We start from the raw sequence: 21,072 nt of genomic DNA on the forward strand, positions 1-21,072 counted from the left end.
GGAAGGAGAGGGCTAGAGAGATTGAGACCGGGCAAGGTGGTTAGTGGAAATTGAAGACGTTGGTATTGTTGCCATCTGGTTGGAGTCTGCCAATATGGTAGAAAAGGCAGTGCTCCTCCGATTTGTGGCCTCCTCGACATCAGGGAGACTGGGCGCAGTCTGGGAGATCTTTTTGTTGTGCACTTTCAACAACAAGGACCTCCAAGTGGACAGCCATTTCAATTTCTGCACATCACTGCCACAATGTCATGTCTGACCATGCACTGCCAAACCGAGGCCACCCTCAAATTGGAGGAACAACACTTTTTATTCTATCCCTGCAGTCACCAGCCAGATGGCAACAGTAGAGACCTCTCCAATTTCTGTTGTACCCCTCCCCTAGGTTTCTGCACCAGTGCATGCAAGTAGCATGAGCGTAGATAGCACGGCCATCATGGGGATGAGATGGGTCGAAGGGCCTGTTTCTAGAACTCTGAGGTATCCTCCTGAAGCATGAAAGATTGGAAAATCACGCTGTCTATTTCTTTGCTTGTAAATGACAGCAAGTCTTTTGTGTTGTGACCTTTTGATTATTCAGAGCTGTATAAAAAGACAAAATATAGAACATTCCAGCACAGTGCAGGCCATTCAGCCCACAATGTTGTGCCAAATTGTCTCAACCTACTCGACAATCTCACCATTCCCTCCCTCACACCGATAACCTCCTATTTCTCTTGCATTCATGTGCCTGCCTAAGTGTTTTTTAAATGTTCTTTTTGTTCCCATCTCCATCACCACCCTGGCAATGCATTCCAAGCTCTCTGTGTGTGGGGGGATAAAAAACCCTGATCTCTCCCCTATACTTTCCTCCCCTCACATTATTTGCCTCAGTGGGGGTGGGGAGGGTGCTGGATGTCTACCTTATCAGCTTTTTAAAAAAAAATGTTTACCTCAGTTGATCAACCGAAAAAATGGTAAATTGCAAGGGAATGCTGAACGTTTCAGTCAGGGTGGGAAAATAAATACTTTTCACTGAAATCAAGGGGAAGTGTGTTTGTTTGATTTGCAAGGGATCTGTTAACTTTAGCAGCCTATCTACAGATTTGCACATTACATCATAATAATTAAGGCGGACACTCGGGCCCTGAGAGTTGCGGAGGAATGTTGGAGACGGCCTTGTCCCTTTCTTGATCCTTTCTCCTGTTCTTATTTTACCCCCAGCTTTTTATTTTGCTCTGCTTTTTGAATGAGAGTTTTATTGTATTTATTTAAATTAAATTTAAGAGCAGCAGATACAGAAATGTCGACTAATATATGAGCCCATCAGTAAACTTAACATCTAAACCCATACGTTCTAAATACAGTAAACATCAGTATCAGTTAAACTGTTCGGTAGTATTGTAGTTATTTTGATAGAAAATTAATTTTCGATGGGTTTTCTGGTTGAAAAACACTTTTTCTTGCAGTGTAACAGGTTGAAAACTGGTGGGCTTAATATTGTTTGGCCCGTGACTCCTTTTATTTTTCTGTATGTGGCCCACAACCAACACTGGTTTAGGAAGAGAATTTCAAAGCCTGGTTCTTTGTGGTCATAATAATAATAAGCTTAAATTCAGGGCCGAGAATAGACATCTCTGCTGGAGCGTACAATGGTTTGGGGAGCAGATTCATAATTGAATCAAACTTTATTGCTACATGCATCAGGACACAGTGAGAAGTTTTGTTTAGCATGCTATCCAGGCAAGTCAACCTGTGCTAAGTGCGGCTGGTAAAGCAATAACAAAAGTGAAGGATGTAGTATTACAATAAGTCTGTGAGCAGGGGAAAGAGACAAAAACCATAGAACGGTGCGCAGGCATCATCTTTTACACAAGAGGCTCATTCAAGAGTCTGATGGCAGCAGGAAAGAAACTGTCCATGAATCTGGAGGTTTGTACTTTCAGCTCAAATCCTCTGCCCAGAGGGAGAGGAGAAGAGAGTATGGCCGGGGTGGGGAGTGTCTTTTGTATATGTTTGCTGCTGTCCCAAGGTAGCAGGAGGTATAGACGGAGTCGATGGTTGGTTTCTGAGAGGGCCTGAGATGTGTTTACAACTCTCTGTAGTTCCTTCTGATCCTGAAGTTCCCTGATTGACTGAGTCAGCCACATGAATAACAATAGCGGGCGGGAACATCCATGCATATGAATGCACTTCTTCTTGACCAATGCCATTTTAGGGCTGTTGGTCTGATGCTGCCCCAGCTTCTACCCCCGCCGGTTTGTTGTCCTGGGAGTCTCTTTAGCAATCTCTGTCCACGTCTGCTGCTGTGCGATGTGCCAGCCCGATCTCCACAATTGCAGGCTGCCACGGTACATCTATTTAAAAAAAAACCAAGAGACCATGGGGACAATGCAGAATTTGCTCGGGCTTCGTAGAGTCATTGGTTCACATTTTCGATCATGGTGTTGATGTGTTTGGACCAGGATGGGTTGGCGGTACAGTTAGCGCAACGCTATCACAGCGCCAGGGACCAGGGTTCGAATCTGGGGTTGTCCGAAAGGAGTTTGTACGTTCTCCTCGTGTCTGCATGGGTTTTCCCCTGGCGCTCAGCTTTCCTCCCGTTCTAAAGACATTTGGGGCTTGTAGTTTAATTGGGGAACATGGGTTTAAATGTCCAGAATCTGCTTCTTTTTAAAAAAAATTTTACAAAACCAAAAAAATATATAGTCTAAAACTGCCCCCCTCCTCCCCCCTCCCATCTATCCCACCCCCTATGAGCCTCCCCCCTACGGAGCTTATTTAAAAAAAACCCACTGTAATACCGGATTATGACAGGTTGCTGTATGGTGTGCCATCTTTTTAAATCTTTCATCACAAATAAAATTTTTACTTTACATCTAAACCCATACATTCAAAATACAGACTCCACATTTCATTCCGCAAATTATGATTGAATTTTGTTATGCCATCTTTGTTCAACATCATTTTTCCAAGTAACAGCTAGACATTTTCTACCTACTGCCAACTGTGGACATATAAATGCAATTTGAGGTTTCTCCATTCGTAAACCTGTCATTATCGTATTCATAGCTCCCAATAAACATACCCGTGGGTCGACATATAGATCTATTTTGAATAAACCTCACAAAAATTTAATTACTTTTTCCCAAAAGGGCCTAAAACTTTTGTACATTGCCATACTGAATGTAAGAAAGTACCTGTCTTTTCATCAAACTGAAAACACAAATCTGACACTCAATCCATATTTTTTCAATTTTTCAGGAGTTAAATATAACTGATGCAAAAAAGATATAGTTAACTGAACTATATCGTACATTAATTAACTTCGTAACACTATCAAGACACATATCAGACCACCCCTCCACAGATTTAGGAATAGATAGGTCCTTCTCCCATTTATCTTTCGTTTTAAATACATCCACATTCGTCATCTTTTCTTGTAGTAACATACATTTCTGAAACAAATCCCTTTTTGCCCTTATCAACAATAAATTTCTCAAATTTCATTTGACCAGGCAATGCTAACTCTCTACCAAAACATTCTAACAAATAAATCTCGTACTTATAATAAGCAAATAAAGTATTTTGTGATACACCAAACTTCTCTCCAAGTCTGTTAAAAGAAATAAACCTACTTCAAAACAATCCTCCACTAATATCACACTTTTTGATTCCCAGCCTTTAAAATAAGGATTATTCAAAGAAAATGGGATTATCTGGTTCTAATATAATGGTGACTTAACTGAAATTTTACCTTTCAATCCTATAATTTGATTCCATTTATACTATAGCCCCATTAAATGTTTCAACACTGACAGTCTATACTGCTGTAAAAGCAGTGAGTTCCATTTGTATATAAAGTGATGTATATTTCTTTCCTGAATCTGGTCCGTCTCCACCTTGGAGGCTGATCGGTATCAAACAATCTATTATTACACTTTAATTGTGCGTCAGAATCTACTTTCTACTGTGTTGTAAAATAACATTTCAGGAGGAACTCAGCATTATTTGGGCCTCTCTCGATGAAGGGTCCCAACTCGGAAACTGTGTGACCTGTTAAGTTCCTCAAGTTTCCTGCATCACCAGTCTCTGTCTTTCAAGTTGTTGTCTGAAAAGAAAGGGCAAATAAAAGTTCTAAAATCAGTGCTGCTTGACTAGAAGTCAAACTCATGCATATTGTTTTAGAGACTCTCACGGTCAGGGCATTACCAGATTTATATCATCAACCCTTACAAGCAGTCTGCCGAGAATTGGGAACCCAACAACAGGAAGTGTAAGTGATGTAAAGCTTTGTGTTTATCCAGTGGAGACAACATTATGTTTGAATTAACAATGGCTTGCCTTTGGAGGCTGATGAGTGTGGCCTATTGCTGTGTGGGTAATAAATGGCTTTCACTGTTGGAGAGAGAGATGTACAATCAAAGCCTGTTATGTTTGGAAGGAAGAGTGCTCCGGAAGTGTAAGTGGTGTTTAACGCCAAGGGCTTTGTGACGTGTCACAGCTGAGATACTGAAACCTTTCAGGACAGCCCGATTCCTCAATCTGATTCATTTTAATGTTGGAGCTATTTAAGGCATTGGAATGAATTTCCAGTCCAAGTTCATGTATCGAGATACAGTGAGAAAGTTTGTTTTGCGAGCAGTCCAGGGAGACTACCCACACAGAGCGCAGCAGTTAAAGCCCAGTACAGAGCACAGAGTTACAGGGAGGGAATGGAGAAAAGACAGGATTATTTTCCTGGTGTGGAATTCATTCAGGACTCTAATAACGGTGGGAAAGAAGCTGTCCTTGGATCTGGTGGTCCGTGATTTCACAGCTTAACAATGTTGTGCCAACTTATATATTCCTACCAAAACTAAACCCCTACCTCATGACCCTCTGTTTTTCTTTCATCCTTGTGCCTAAGAGACTATTAAATACCCTGATTGTTCTAGCCTTCACCACCATTTCTGGCAATGTATTCCAGACACTCACAACTCTCTGTGCTTTTTTAAAAAAAACCCCTAAACTTCAGTCCCTTCACTTTGTACAGATGTCCACTGATGTTTGCTCTTCCTACCCTGGAAAACAGGTGCTGGCTGTCAATCCTATCTATGCCTCTCAAAATCTTGTAGATCTCTATTAAGTCTCCTCTCATCCTTCTTTGCTCCTACTTGCCTCATAAGGCTTATTTTCCAATCCAGGTAACATCCTTGTAAATCTCCTCTGCACCCTCTCCACAGCTTCCACATCCCTCCCATTAATGAGCTGACCAGAGATGAATACTATACTTTAAGTGTTGTCTCACCAGAGTCTTGTGAATCTTCTTCTTGACAGTAGGGGAGATGAAGAGAGTATGGCCAAGGTAGGACAACAGAGACTCTCCATCTAATGAAGCACAATGGGGCTCAGATGAAACTTTGGTTAGGCCAGGTTTGGACTACTGGTCGTCCCATTTCAAGAAGGATGTAGAGACTTTGGAAAGAGAAGAGGTTCACCAAGAGGGTGTGAGCTATGGGGCAATATTGGATAAATGGATTGTTTCTCAGGGGTGTCAGAGGCTGAGGGGAGAGGTGGAGGGATAATAAAACAGAGCGAGGCAATGGTACGGTGGACAGTCAGGATCGTTCTCCCAAGGGTGAACATATCATATGCAAGGGGACATGCATTTACGGTGAGGTGGGGGGAGGTTTAAGGGAGGTGAGTGGGGTAAGTTTTCCATGTGGTGGGCAGAGCCATCTCTGAAGATGGTAGAAAAACATGTTTGAGTTGATAGCCATTGATCCTTTGGCCAGATACCAGATGGAGTGAAGCACAAATGTCTGCAAACACAGAGATTTTAGTAAAACTCCTGGTAAATGCAGGAGGAACTCAGCCAGTCTCGCAGCGTCCATAGGAAGTAAAGATATATTACCGACATTTCAGGCCTGAGCAATTCTTCAATGTATAAGACTGGCATCTTAATTAATTAAAGGACTTTTTCCACTTTGCTGCCAACTTTCACCTTGATCTCATATTCATTTGGACCATCTCTAGCTACACTCTTCCTTTCCTCGATCTCTCTGTTTCCATCTCGGAGACAAATGCTCAACAGAAATCTACAAACCCACCAACTCCCACAGATACCTCATTACAGCTCTTCACAACCTGTCTGCTGTAAAGATTCCATTTCTTTCTTGCAATTCCTCATCTCTGTCGCATCTCCTCCCAGGACGAGGACTTCCATGTCAGATCATCAGAGATGTCCTTCTTGAAATAATGTGGCTTTCCCATTACCACCATCAACTCGGCACTCATCCACATCCTCCATTAGCTGCACATCCACTCTGGCCCCCTCTGCCCCCCATGCACAAGGACAGGATTCCACTTGTTTTCACCTATCACCCCACCAGCCTCCATATCCAACACATCCTCTTCCGCCATTTCCGCCACCTACTATGTGATCCCACCACTAGACACATCTTCCCCTCTCCACCTTCTGTAGGGACCGGTTCCTCCGTGACTACCTCATCCACTCCTCCCTCCCCACTAATTGTCCCCTTGGCACCTTCCCCTGCAACCGCAGGAGATGCTCCATTTGCGCGCACACCTCCTCTCTCACCACCATTCGGGGCCCCAAACAGTTTTTAAAGGAAGCAACATTTCACTTCTGAATCCACAGGGATTATCTACTGCATTTGGTGCTCCTGTTGTAATCTCCTCTACATTGGATGATGCAGACAGGGATATCACTTTGCTGAGACCTTGGCTCTGTCTGCCGAAATAGCGTGGATCTCACAGTGGTCACCCATTTCAATTCTCCATCCCATTCCCTTGCTGACATGTCTGTCCATGGTCTCATGCACTGATAGACTGAGACCACCCACAAATTGGAGGGACAACCCCTCATCTTCGAACGGGGAACCCTGCAACCTGATGGCATTAGCATCAACTTCTCAGGTTTCCATTAAGAAAACCCCCACTCTCTTCCCCATCTCCTTCCCTCCAGTTCTGTCTCTCTTTCTATCTTCCCTTTTTCCTCTGTCTCCTTTCACAGAGCCAAAATTAGTTCTCACCTTTCCTCTTACCATATCCAGGAACACATTTTGGCTGCTGGTCTGGACCCCTCCCCCTCCCATTCTTCTCTCCTTCTCTCTTGTCTTTAATTAAGACACATGCCTGATTTTTGCCTATACCTTGAGGTCTGAGGTGATAAATTAGATCAGCCATGAGCAGGCTCGATGGGCCATTTTTGGCCTACTCCTGTTCCTACTTCCTATGTTCCTATGGAAGGCCTCTGTCCCGAAACATCGATTATTTATTTTTACCTCTTCTGATCGCTGCAAGATCGGCTGGGTTCCTCCAACATTCTGAGTGGTCATACCAGAGGGATCATTTGCCCAAAGGCTGTGGCCCTGAGGTATTTAATCAAAACAAATTTGAATCATCTTCCTGCTGCCATTGGTGTTGAATCCATTAAATAATTTCAAACCATAAACCTGCTGCCAGCCATTTAATCAGACTAAGGCTTTTCATTCCATTAGCTTGAACGAACAAAATGAATAGAGCTAGGAGTAGACTGCTTACCCTCGAAGACCTCGTAATATTTTTAAATGATGTACATTATATAATGTACATATGCACTAAAATTCTTCCTGCAGCTGGATGGATACTTCACAAAAAAAATTACATTAGTATACATTAAACAGCCGTGGGCTGAGCACAGGGCCCCCCCACGTCTGCCCAGGACTGCGTGCTCAGCCCACTGCTGTTTATTCTGCTGGCCCATATCTGTGCAGCGAGATACAGTTCTAATCACGTTCATTAATGACACGACCATGGAGGGGCTCATCTGCAAGAACGATGAGTCAACTTACAGAGAGGACGTGGATTCGCTAATGAACTGGTCCAGAGACAACAACCTACACCTGAACGTCAACAATCAAAGGAGATGGTGGTTGACTTCAGGAGAGCCCGAGGGGATCACTCTCTGCTGACCATCGACAGCCCCACCATTGAGGTAGTTAAGAGCGCCAAATTCCTTGTTGTGCTTCTGGCGGAGGAACTCTCCTGGTCCCCCAACACCAGATTCATTGCCAAAAAGGCCCAACAATGCCTTTACTTCCTGTGGAGGTTGAGGAAAGTCCAGCTCCCACCCTCCACCCTCTCCACATTCTACAGGGGATGCATTGAGAGCATCTTATGTAACTGCATCATCGCCTGGTTTGGGAACTGCACCATCCCAGAACACAAGTCCCTGCAGCGGAGAGTAAAGACTGCTGAGGGGATCATTGGGGTCTCCCTCCCTGCCATGATTCACATTTATAATGGCTATTGCTCGTGGAAAGCCACAAACATCGTGAAGGTTTCCACACAGCCCTCCCGCAATCTGTTCTCCCTTCTGCCAATTGGGAAGAGGTATCGAAGCATTTGAGCCTTCACAACCAGATTGCAGAACAATTTTTTCCCCCAAAGCCATGAGGCTTCTGAACTCAAGGGACACAGGGCTAGATTATATAACATAATATTTAAAAGTGATATGTTATTTATATTAAAAAAAGTTTCTGATGTAAATTTTGTAAAATGGGATCATCGCTGTAAGGGATAGTATAAACAGAAAGGACTGAATGGTCACAGTTAACATTTAACATTTCACACAAGCACAACGTAAGTCACAGCCTAGCAGCAATTCAATGCAGTGGAAGAACTGAGGGAAAATTTGTCCCAGTCTCTCCAGATTCGATACATTTTCAAAGACGCAGTGATTTTGCAGGGGAGAACCATTCTGACGGCTGGAGAGTAAGCATCTTTCTGAAGCAGGTCGTGTGGCCAGACATTCTGTGGAATTCAGAGCAAAGCATGATCTGCGAATGACTGGGCCTTTTCAGTGGATTGACCTGTACCAGGAGGATCTTTTTGGGAAGGAAAGTGCTTCATTTTGAGTTAACTAACAGGGAAGATCACTTGGAGAGACCAGTACCAAGGTCTTGGAAGCTTCATGGAGGCCGTCCAGTTCGAGTGTCGCCTACAAAAGGACCAGGAGTGTTATGACCACAGCTCGTGTGGATGGACATTTCTTCAAGGAGAATTCATGAGACTGTAGCGGCCACAACTCCAGTTTTCCCATCAGTTCAACATTAATTCTGGGCATCAAATTCCAAAGGCCTACACTTCAACACTGAATTTGAAAGACTGAACTTTGAAGTAACTTTCGAGATTTTGGCCTGTAATGGTTTGGGTATATCACACACTCACGTACACTAGACACGTGTGCGTAGTTGAGAATAGATTTAGTGTTAAAGATAGTTTAAAAGTTAAGACTATAGTTTATGAGTTAGTAATAAAGTTAGTGTTTTAAAATGAAACAGTCTGGTTCTTTGCCTATTGCTGCGCGGTTCGTAACATAACCAGCTCCGTGGTCCAGAGGAACACTATCTACTTTTTCACTGTACGTCGCAATGGTTATGTATGAAAGACAAATAAATGCGACTTGATTAAATCAGACAGAGGTAGATGATAAATACAAAAGATGGATAGATAACAAGATCTTGAACTCCACGTCGCTTGCATTTTGCCTTTATGTACTCTTTGATGTGCTTGTGACATTTTTACCCTGGGAGAAAGATCCTGACTGCCTCTCATAATTTTATAAACTTCTGTCAGATCTCCCCTCACTCCAGCAACCCAAGCTTGTCCAAATAACTCCATAGCTCATACTCTCTAAGCCAGGCAACATCTTGGCTACTCACTTCTGCACGACTGAAAGCATCCTGTCGGGCTACATCACTGTGTGGGACGCAAATGACTCCACCTCAGACTGCAGCAAACTGCAGAGGGTTGTGAGTGTGGCACCCCGTCCCTTCCATTGACTCCATCTACAATTCCCTTTGCCTTGGAAAAGCAGCCAATGTAATTAAAAAAAAGACTCATTCCACCCCTCCGACCACACTCTCTTCACCCCCTCTCCCCTTCAGGAAGAAGATTCACGAGTGTGAGATCACACACCACCAGATTCAAGGATAATTTCTTTCTTGCTCTCGTTAGACTCCTGAATAAATTCCCTAATTGTAAAATTAAGTTCCATTTGCTCCATGCCAACTGATCTCTCTCTGCAACTCTGCACTTTTCTACAGTGTTTTACTTGTTTCCTATGTTTGACGTGTCTAACTGATCTGCTTGTAAAACAACTATTGTTACTGCATCTTGGTACATGTGGCATTAAACTTGGAACTTAAGAAACCCTTTAATCCAGGCAACATCCTGGTAAACTTCCTCTGTCCCCTTTCCAAAGCCTCCACATCCTTCCTGTAATGGGGAGACCAGAACTGCCCACAGTTTTCCAAGTGTGGCTCAACCAAAGGTCAGTCTGTCTGTCCCCTCCTGTTCGCCAGTCTCTGATGGAATGTTCCAGTAACTGGAGGCTCAGTCTGTTGACCCTGGGGCATGGGTCCAAATCCCATGTTGACCCTGGGGCATGGGTCCAAATCCCCCCCTGGTCATTGATGTGATAGCTGTTAAATCTGGAATTAAGAAAAGATTATCAAGAAACGTCTGGATTGTGGCCAATGCCCCATTTTTTCACGGCTCAGTAGGGAATATCTACCACCTCTAATCACTGGCCAAAAACGATGTCCCAGATCAAGAAAAATTTAACTCTTGGTGACAGTTTTAAAAAAAAACCAGCAGAGCTGGAGACCAGAAATGAAACCGGAAAATATTGAAATTACCTAGCAGGCCAGGCAGAATCGATGGGACGAGAGACCCTTTGCTAGAATATTCTGTCCCCACCCATCCTTCCACCTCCCTGGGCATTTCCCACTGCAACCACAGTGGGGACAATACCTGTCTTTAATCTTCCCCCTCACCTACGTCCAGACATATGAAGAGATGGCTCAGGTGAGGCAGAGTTTCACTTGCACCCCTTCCAACCTTGTCCACCGGCACTCAGTGCATATTAACATAGTTCACTTCAGAGAGGAGCTTGTTTGGCCCATCAAATCAATACTGGCTCTCATCAACCCCCATCCCCTGTCATTTCCTTAATGTTCCTCATGCATGTCCAGATTCTTCTGCCACTTACCGAGACGAGAGTTACTTTACTTAATTAATCTGCCAATCTGGAAAATGAGAGGAAACTAGAGCCCTCATGGGAAACCTACGCAGTCACTGGGTGAATGTGGAAACTCCACGCAGACAGCACTGGAGATGATGGAGTTGCCAGAACTGTGAGGTAGCAATGCTATTAGGCAGCAACACCGCGCTGCCCTGTTAAGGTGTGGCCTGTGGCCTGCTATCATTTTTATTTTAGTTACCATTGAAACCCACACCACCCAAATTATCCTGCAGCCGCCATACATTTCGAATGGTGGGTGGAAAGCAGAACCCCTGGAGGAAACCCATGCAGACATGGTGAGAACGTACAAACTACTTACAGACAGGGCGGGATTCGAACCTGGGTTCCTGGAGCTCTAATAGTGTTGCCCTAAACCCCTTGCTAAATGGGCTATTAATATTAATGTTATGAATATTAATTCAGAGCCAGCTCTTCAGCGCTTGACGTCCTGCTTTGCGGAAACTGCCAAAATGTTTGGCCTGGAAGTCAGCCTGAAGAAAACTGAGGTCCTCCATCAGCCAGCCCCCCCACATCTCCATTGGGCAGACAAAACTCAAAACGGTCAACCAGTTTACCTATCTCGGCTGCACCATTTCATCAGATGCAAGGATCGACAATGAGATAGACAACAGACTTGCCAAAGCAAATAGCGCCTTTGGAAGACTACACAAAAGAGTCTGGAAAAACAACCAACTGAAAAACCTCACAAAGATAAGTGTATACAGAGCCGTTGTCATACCCACACTCCTGTTCGGCTCCGAATCATGGGTCCTCTACCGGCACCACCTACGGCTCCTAGAACGCTTCCACCAGCGTTGTCTCCGCTCCATCCTCAACATCCATTGGAGCGCTTACACCCCTAACGTTGAAGTACTCGAGATGGCAGAGGTCGACAGCATCGAGTCCACGCTGATGAAGATCCAGCTGCGCTGGATGGGTCACGTCTCCAGAATGGAGGACCATCGCCTTCCCAAGATCGTGTTATATGGCGAGCTCTCCACTGGCCACCGTGACAGAGGTGCACCAAAGAAAAGGTACAAGGACTGCCTAAAGAAATCTCTTGGTGCCTGCCACATTGACCACCGCCAGTGGGCTGATAACGCCTCAAACCGTGCATCTTGGCGCCTCACAGTTTGGCGGGCAGCAACCTCCTTTGAAGAAGACCGCAGAGCCCACCTCACTGACAAAAGGCAAAGGAGGAAAAACCCAACACCCAACCCCAACCAACCAATTTTCCCTTGCAACCGCTGCAATCGTGTCTGCCTGTCCCGCATCGGACTTGTCAGCCACAAACGAGCCTGCAGCTGACGTGGACTTTTTACCCCCTCCATAAATCTTCGTCCGCGAAGCCAAGCCAAAGATTAATGGTGAATAGATACACAGAGGCAGAGGGAGATGCAGTACGGAAATGGGTCCTTTGGCCCAACAAGTCCATGCTGCCTCCCAACCACCCTTTAACACCAGCTGAACCCACTTTTTAACTCTTCACATTCCTGCCAACTCCCTGCAGATTCCTCATCTGCGCACCAGGGGGAGATGACTCACCGGCCTGAGCATCTTTGGGGTGTGGGAGGAAACCCACGTGGTCATGGGGTGGGGAGGGGCAATGCAGACTCTTGAACTTCCTCTTGTTCCACTAATGTAATGATAGACTGCTCCAAGACCACAAAAGACTGTCTGCATCACCCATTTTATTTCCGCAATTGGTTCGCAAAAGTCTGCAGATGCTACGATTGTAGTAAAAAACACAGCAAAGTGCTAGAGGAGCTCAGCTGGTCTTGCAACTTCCATAGAAGACAAAGGTATATTACTGATGTCTCAGGGCCAAGCCCTTTTTCAGATTTATTGTCCGAGTATGTACAGGACATCACATTCAACCCTGAGATTCCTTTTTCCTGAGGGTACAGCAGAATTGCTACTAATTGGTAGTGCAAAAAAATAAACTGTACACAGCGTAAAACATGTAAACAAACAAAGAACTGTAAACATATAATGAATGTAAACAAACTGACTGTGCAATGCAGAGAGAACATAAAGAAAATCAATAAAGTGCACAAGCAAGAGTCCTTAAACGTGGCCCTAATTGAGTCTGATGGTGGAGGGGGAGCAGCTGTTCCTGAACCTGGTGGTGCGAGTCTGTGGCACTGACACCTCTTTCCTGATGACAGCAGAGAGAACAGAGCGTGTGCTGGGTCATGTTGGACTTTGATGATGGCTGCTGCTCTCTGAGGCAGCGTTCCTTGTAGATATACTCAATAGAGGGGAGGGTTTTGCCTGTCATGTCCTGGGCTGTGTCCACTACCTTTTGCAGGGCTTTACACTCAGGGGTATTGGTGTCCCCATACCAGACTGTAATGTAGCCAGTCAGTACACTTTCTATTACATCTCTGTGGATATTTGCTAAGGTTTTCGATGTCATACCAAACTTCTGCAAGCTCCTGAGGAAGTAGAGACGCTGATGTGCTTTCTTCACGAGGCCTTTGGTGTGTTGGGCCAGGAAAGATCCTCTGAGATAGTGACTCCCAAGAACCTAAATGTGCTCACCCTCTCCACCTCTGATCCCCCAGTGATCACTGGATTGTATACCTCTGGTTTTCCTTTCCTGAATTCAACAATCAGCTCCTTAGTTTTGCTAACACTGAGTCCAAGACCAGCTGCATCACGGTCTGGTATGGAAACACCAATACCTCTGAGCGTAAAGCCCTCCAAAAGGTAGTGGACACAGCCCAGGACATCACAGGCAAAACCCTCCCCACTATTGAATACATCTATAGGGAACGCTGCCATCAGAGAGCAGCAGCCATCATTAAAGTCCCTCACCACCCAGCACACACTCTGTTCTCGCTGCTGCCATCAGGAAAGAGGTATTGGTGCCACAAGACTCGCACCACCTGGTTCAGGAACAATGGCTTCCCCTCCACCATTGGATTCCTCAACAACAATCTCAATCAGGGACTCATTTAAGGACTCTTACTTGTCGACTTTATTGATTTTCTTTTTGTTCTTTCGCATTGCACAGTCAGTTTGTTTACTTTAATTATTTATTGTTTATTTTAAATTCAATTACACTGTCATGGCTGTTTTTAGTTGACTTTTTTAGGTGTTCAGCTGCAACTTAGTCAGATCTCAATGAATAAGTATTTTGGACAATGTATTTAACAATAAACATGATCAAATTTTGTAAAGAGAGCTTTTGGCATATTGGCCTTCATAAATCAGTACAGGAGCTGGGATGTTATGGTAAAGTTGTATGAAACTTTGGTGAGGCCAAATATGGGGTATTGTGTGCAGTTTTGGTCACCTAACTGCAGGAAAGACATCAATAAGATTGAAATAGCGCAGAGAAGATTACAGAGAAGTTGTTGCAGGGAGAAATTGCAGGGGCCCTGCAGAAATATTTAAAATGTCTTTAGCCACGGGTGAGGTGCCAGAGGATTGGAGGTTAGCTCATGTTGTTCTGTTGTTTAAAAAAAGCTCCAAAAATAAACCAGGTAATTATAGGCCGGTGAGCCTGACATTAGTAGTAGGTAACTTATTGGAGGGTGTTCTGAGAGATTGGATATACAAGTATTTGGACAACTATGGGTTGATTAAGGATTGACAGCATGGCTTTGTGCGTGGTAGGTCATGTTTAATGAATCTTATTGAGTTTTCAAGAAGGTTACCAAGGAAGTTGATGAAGGAAAGGCTGTGGATGTTGTCCACATGGACTTGAGTAAAGCCTTTGACAAATTCCCACATGGGAGGTTAGTTCAAAGGTTCATACACCAGGTATTCATGGTGATGTTGTAAACTGGATTCGAAATTGGCTGTGTGGGAGAAGACTGGAGGCCTTTGACTAGAGGTGTGCCTCAGAAATGGGTGCTGGGACCATTGTTGTTTATCATCTATATCAATGATCTGGATGATTATGTAGTAAATTGAATCAGCAAGTTTTCTGATGACACTAAGATTTGGGGCATTGTGGACAGCAAGGAAGGCTTTCACTGCTTGCAGAGGGATCTGGACCAATTGAAAAAAAAAGGCCAGAAAATGGAAGATGGAGTTTAATTCAGACAAGGGTGAGGTGTTGCATTTTGGAAGGACAAACCAAGGTAGGACATACACAGTCCTGCACAGAGGAGTATGGAGGAACAAAGGGAATACAGATAAATAATGCCCTGAAGATGGTGTCACAGGTGGACAGGGTTGTTTTGGTATCTTGGCCTTCATAAATCAAAGCATTGAATATTTGAGTTGGGATGTTATGGTGAGGTTGTATAAGACGTTGGTGAGGCCAAATTCTGAGTATTGTGTGCAGTTTTGGTTGCCAAACTACAGGAAGGACGTCAGTAAAACAGAAAGAGTGCAGAGAAGACTTACTGAGATGTTGTCGAGTCTTCAGTAGTTGAGTTGCAGGGAAAGGTTAAACAAGTTAGGACTTTATTCCTTGGAGCATAGAAAAATAAGGGGAGATTTGATAGAGGGTTACAAAATTATGAGGGGTAAAAGACATAGCTTTAGGGTGAAAGAGGAAAGTTAGGGTGAACCTTCACTCAGAGAATGGTGGGAGTGTGGAATGAGCTGCCATCTGACGTGGTAAATGCGGGCTTTAAGAATAAATTGGATAGATATATGGATGAGAGAGGTTTTGAGGATTATGGAATGGATGTATGTCAAGGGGACAAGTGGAATGATGTTTTGGCACAGACAAGAAGGACTGAAAGGCCTGTTTTCTATGCTGTAGTTCTCTGTGGTTCTTAGGGCTGTGATAATTAGCCTTAAAAGGAGAGCTTCTCGAGTGCACTGTATAATCTACCACGGGTGAGCCTACCATAGCAAGGGGCCAGCAGTTTCAGACGAAGCAAAGCAAGTTCCAAAGCTGTCCAACTCCATGGAACAGGGAGTCTGCCTTCAGCTGATGAATGGCATGTTTTTTTGCCCCATTTTCCTCAGTGTCTGAAGTGAAACACGGAAATCTGCGGACCCTGTGATTGTGGTAAAAACACAGTAAATGCTGGAGGAATTCAGCCAGTCTCGCAGCGTCCAAAGGAGGTAAAGATACAGAACATGCAAACTACAGTACAGTACGTGCTCTTTATCCCTTCATGTTGTGCCCAACCTAATATATTCCTACCAAAAAAAAAACAAAACCCTTCCGCCCTTATAACCCTCTATTTTTCTTTCATCCATGTATACAAATATCACCGAGAGACAGGCAGACTCAGAGCCAGTCAGTGACAGAGAGAGAGAGAGACTGTGTGTGTGTGTGTGTGTGTGTGTGTGTGTGTGTGTGTGTGTGTGTGTGTGTGTGTGTGTGTGTGTGTATGTGAGAGAGAGAGAGCAGATCAGGTAGTATCAATAGGAAGCACAAGATAACCAGTGTTATGGGCCAGGCCCTTCCTCATAATCAGAAAAACCTTGCTCCCTCCTCTCCTACCCTCCCGACGTCCTCCATTGACCCCCATCCTCGAGTGTCAACCTGTTCTTTTTTCCCTGATTCCTGACGAACGGCCCCCCAGCCACAAATGCTTTCGAAGGGCTCAGGCCCCAAATGTCGGTAATATATCTTTACCTCCTTTGGACGCTGTGAGACTGGCTGAGTTCCTTCAGCATTTAGTGTGTGTTTTTCCTCTGCGTCTGGACCTTCTTGGTGAGCTGCAGGGATCGCATCAGCTGGTAATTTTAGCAATTTCCTGCGAGAGATTGAGGAGGAGGCAGGGAGCAGATGAAACAATGTCAGCTCCAAATTTGGCAGGAGGCCTCCCTCACAACCAGCTGAAATAACGTAAACATCAATGCGTTTCTGAATTCTGTGCGTCACTGGCGACTGACCAAATGAGTTGAGTTCCATACCAGGGGCGGAGCCAGGTTTTAATGTGAGGGGGAACAAGCCCATTAGAAAAGGGGCCAGGGCCACTGTTCCCTCAAAGCTGTGGGTGTGCACGCGCGCACAAGTTTTGCGACCAGTGCACAAAGGAAATGAATGCACGCACACACCCACGGTGCATACCAAATAATTTTAAATTCATTATACATTTTTATTTTGTATGTAACACTCAAACACATGGAACTTAAGGAACTCAGAATCAGAACTTATTGTCATGTACAAGTCATGAAATCTGGTGTTTTGCAGTAGTATCACAGTGAAAATATTCATATTATAATCATCTTATGGCATTACCATATAAAAATAAAAATACCGTGCACGAAAAGAAAGGCAGTGTCTTTGATTCATTGATTATTCAGGAATCTGATGGCGGAGGGGAAGAAGCCATCCTTGTGCCGCTGAGTGCTCGTCTTTAGGCTCCTGTTCCTTTTCCTCAATGGTAGCAGAGTGAAGAGGGCAGGGCCTGGGTGGTGGGAGTCTTTGAGGATAGAGGGTGCTTTTTTAAGACACCGCCTCATGTAGATGTCCTCGATGGAGTGAAGAACGGTGCCTGTGATGTCGCAGGGTGAGTTCACAACCCTCTGGAGTTTATTCTTGTCCTGAGAGTTGGCTCCTCCATACCAGGCAGTGATGTGACCAGCCAGAATACTCTCCAAGTTACAACTAGAATTTTTGGTGACCTACTGAATCTCCTCAGACACCTCACAAAGTCTAGCCGCTGGTGATTGCATCAACGTGGAGGCTCCAGGACAGATCCTCGGAGATGTTTCCACCCAGGAATTTGAAGCTCCTGACCTTCTCCTCTACTGAGCCCTCAATGAGGACTGGGTCGTGTTCCCCTGATTCCTTCTGAAGTCCACAGTCATCTCCTTGGTTTTGCTGATGTTGAGCGCAAGGTTGTTGTTACACCATTCAACGAGCTGATCTATCTCCCTCCTGTATGGTTCCTCATTGTCGTTTGTGATTCTGTCGACAACTGTGGTGTCATCGGCAACTTGTAGATAACATTGGAATTTTTCCTGGCCACACAGCCAGTAGAGCAGTGGGCTAAGCACGCATCCTTGGGGTGCGCCTGTGTTGATAATCAGTGAGGAGGAGACGTTGTTTTCAATTCATACTGACTGTGGTCTTCTGATGAGAAAGTCAAGGATCCAGTTGCAGAGGGGGGCACAAAGGCTGAGAGTTTGTAGCTTCTTGACCAGCGCTGAGGGAATAATGGTGTTGAAGGCTGAGCTGTAGTCAACGAAGAGCAGTTGTGTGTGTGAATTGCTGTTTTTGAGTTGATCTAGAGCTGAGGGGAGAGCCTGCGATATTGCATCTGCTGTGGAGCAATTGTGACGATAGGCGAATTGCAGCAGGTCCAGATCTTTACTTAGGTACGTGTTAATTCTGGCCATGACCAGCCTCTCGAAGCATTTCATCACAGTAGAAGTTGGTGCTAACTTAAGGAAGTTTTAAATAAAGTGCATACTGGTAATTGTCATTTGTATTTAAAGTCAAAACAAAGTGCGTTACTTAACTATTTTACATTTTAAACGTAAAATTTGGGTGGGTTAAAGCACTTTAGAAATTGTACGACGCTCTACGCCTGACTCCGAATCCCCCCCTCAGCCTACTGCAAACCGGTGCTTCTGACAACTTGAATCCAAAGCCTCCCCTTGGCCTACCACACATCAGAGCTCCAGACGCCCCAACTCCAAACTCTCCCCTACGTCGACAGGGAGTGCTGCCATCAGAGAGCAGCAGCCATCATCAAGGACCCACACCACCCAGCACACGCTCTGTTCTCGCTGCTGCCATCAGGAAAGAGGTGTCGGTGCCACGAGACTCGCACTCACCAGGTTCAGGATCAGCTGCTCCCCCTCCCCCATCAGACTCCTCAACAACTGACTCGATCAGAGACTCGTTTGCTTATTATTGGTGATTGAATATTTTTTGTCAGTTTTCTTTACATTTCCTTTTTAATGAGTACAGATACTGATAAATAGAAATTCTGCCTGGCCCGCAGGAAAAAGAATCTCAGGGTTATATGTGATATCATGTAGATACTCTGACAGTAGACCTTTGAACATTGAACTGCAGTGGGATAGAGCTCCCATTTGATTCTTTTACCTGTCTGTCAGTCTTCGAAACCCAGGGCTTGTCGGTGGGGATCTGGATCCACCTCAGAGTGATTGACAATGTGTTTGACAGCACAGAAACAGGTCCCTTAGCCTGACTCATTGGCTTGTGATGTCAGAAAGGAAGTAATGCACACATGACATCGTAAAGGAAATTGCGTCGGGAAAGTAACAGTATAAAAAGCAGCCTGTCTCTGTTTTCCTTCAGTGAATTGGGCAATCTTTAGCAACAGATTCTCATTATCATTAACATTAACCATCCAACCAGAAACCCAGCCGAAGTGCCAGGACCACTAATTTAGCACTACTGAAAAAAATGATGCTGCCTCCACCCAAATTCCAAATTCTCTACACATTAATCAAGTCCATTTTACTGTGATTGCAGTTTGATGCCCAATCAATTCAACAAAGACTGAAGTTGCCGAGACTAAAGGCTTTTACTCGCAAGAGACGGATGGCATCCCTGTGTCGGTGGCTCACACTGACCCGGACTCGAACTGGGGGTCAGGCTTGTGGCGTGATAGCCTTTATGGGGAAGAAAGGGGAGGAATCACAAGCCGGCTGGTGAGAGTAGGGTCCACCACCACCTCTTTTAAAAGGAAGTCCTGAGGTCTGCGGTGTAGTCAGCTGCCCATCATAAGCTCAGTGTGTTCGGTGGTCTTCTTTGGCGTTGTGACCAATGAGTCCCCAACCGGTGGTCCGTAGCGGTCTCTGTTGGTTTTGGCTGATCCATGCCGGTTGGCCTGGCGGGGGTACTTGGCTGGTTTCGACTATCAGGTTGGCAGGGGTGGTGAGGGTTGGGAAGTTGGGTCATGGAGAGCTGGGGGGCACACCTGTTGTGGGGGGTCCAGATGCTCCCGTGTGTGCCACATCCCAGATAGATACTGTGTCCTCGCGTTCATTCAGGAATGCCATGTAGGCATACTGTGGGTTCGTGGGGAGCAGCTTGACCAGACTAATGTGTCCTCACATGCCTAAGGAGTAGGACTCACAGCCTGGCAGATGCAGTCCCTTGTGAGCTCCTGCAGGGCCCTGACAAAGTTGTTGAAGGTTTCCCCTGGCCACTGCCTGTGTGAGTGGCGACCTCATTCACCTGGACTTTATACTGATCCTTCAGGGTGTCCATTGTGGCTCCGTACATCTGGCAGTCCCGGTCCATCCAGTAGACCCAGTGCCTGATGTACAAGTGGAGCTTGTCCTCTTCGTCCTGGTTCGCTGCTGCAGAGGCTGTGAGGAACTTTTCGGAACAATGGCACCAGAGCACGACCGTCTGCTGCCTTGGGTTCTCTTGGGTCGATTTCCAGGTGATCCAACTTCATGTACTTATCCATGTTCTTCAAATAAAACTGATGCACAATCAATTCCACAAAGACTGAAGTTGCTGAAACTGGAGGCTTTTATTTGCAAGAGATGGACAGTATCCCTGTGTTGGTCACTTACACTGACCCGGACTCAAACTGGGTCGAACAGGCTTGTGGCATGACAGCCTTAATGGGGGAGAAAGGGGAGGAGTCACAAGCCGGCCGGTGAGAGCAGGGTCAACCAGGAAGGGTCATGTCATTTACATATGACAAATGTGTACAATAGTGGTTTCACCACACAGTCTTAGCTGCCTTACACAAGATATAATCTCCCTGTTTGTATCCTAAATAATAGTTAGTCTTGATGAATTTAAGATAGAAGAACTTAGAAGAACAAAGACAGCCATTTTTAAATCACTTCCAAGGCTTTAATAATCTTCTTTCTGTTTTCTCTGTGATCCCAGACACATTCATTTCTGTTTTTTAATGTGCCAGGCCATTCATCTGAGTGCTGGTGGTACCATGTAACCCAGTACTACCTGTCGCATGGTCGTGTGGTCAGTGATTAAACTGGCTCCCCCTGCATGCAAGTCTGGTGCTGAGGGTGGCTAGAGACACCCTGCAGGGTGAAAAACAAGACCTGTCAAAGGGCATAGGGTCAATGCCCATCTAGCAAACATGTGCCGTGAAGCGCAGAAAGGGCATCCCTTGCATTGAAGCTTGGTCTGGCCA

The 21,072-nt window shown here is 45.1% G+C and overlaps 1 protein-coding gene and 1 long non-coding RNA gene across 9 annotated transcripts in view; one reads left to right on the forward strand and one right to left on the reverse strand.

Annotated features, from left to right (window-relative positions):
- Positions 1 to 21,072, forward strand: part of ttll7 (tubulin tyrosine ligase-like family, member 7) — a 272,031-nt gene that overhangs the window by 43,293 nt on the left and 207,666 nt on the right. The gene's annotated exons all lie outside the window — the stretch shown is intronic.
- Positions 1,271 to 19,124, reverse strand: LOC138762833 (uncharacterized). 4 transcript variants are annotated; one of them, XR_011357191.1, is made up of 5 exons: positions 19,032 to 19,124; positions 16,605 to 16,725; positions 15,864 to 16,017; positions 3,734 to 4,087; positions 1,271 to 2,333 (listed from the first exon to the last, which is right to left on the reverse strand). It is a non-coding gene; the product is annotated as an uncharacterized lncRNA (long non-coding RNA). The 4 variants fall into 4 exon arrangements; XR_011357190.1 differs by lacking the exon at positions 19,032 to 19,124 and having other exon boundaries at positions 4,033 to 4,087; positions 16,605 to 16,817; XR_011357188.1 differs by lacking the exon at positions 19,032 to 19,124 and having other exon boundaries at positions 16,605 to 16,817.

This window comes from Narcine bancroftii, chromosome 5 (assembly GCF_036971445.1).
Source record: "Narcine bancroftii isolate sNarBan1 chromosome 5, sNarBan1.hap1, whole genome shotgun sequence".
Classification (NCBI taxonomy): Eukaryota; Metazoa; Chordata; class Chondrichthyes; order Torpediniformes; family Narcinidae; genus Narcine; species Narcine bancroftii.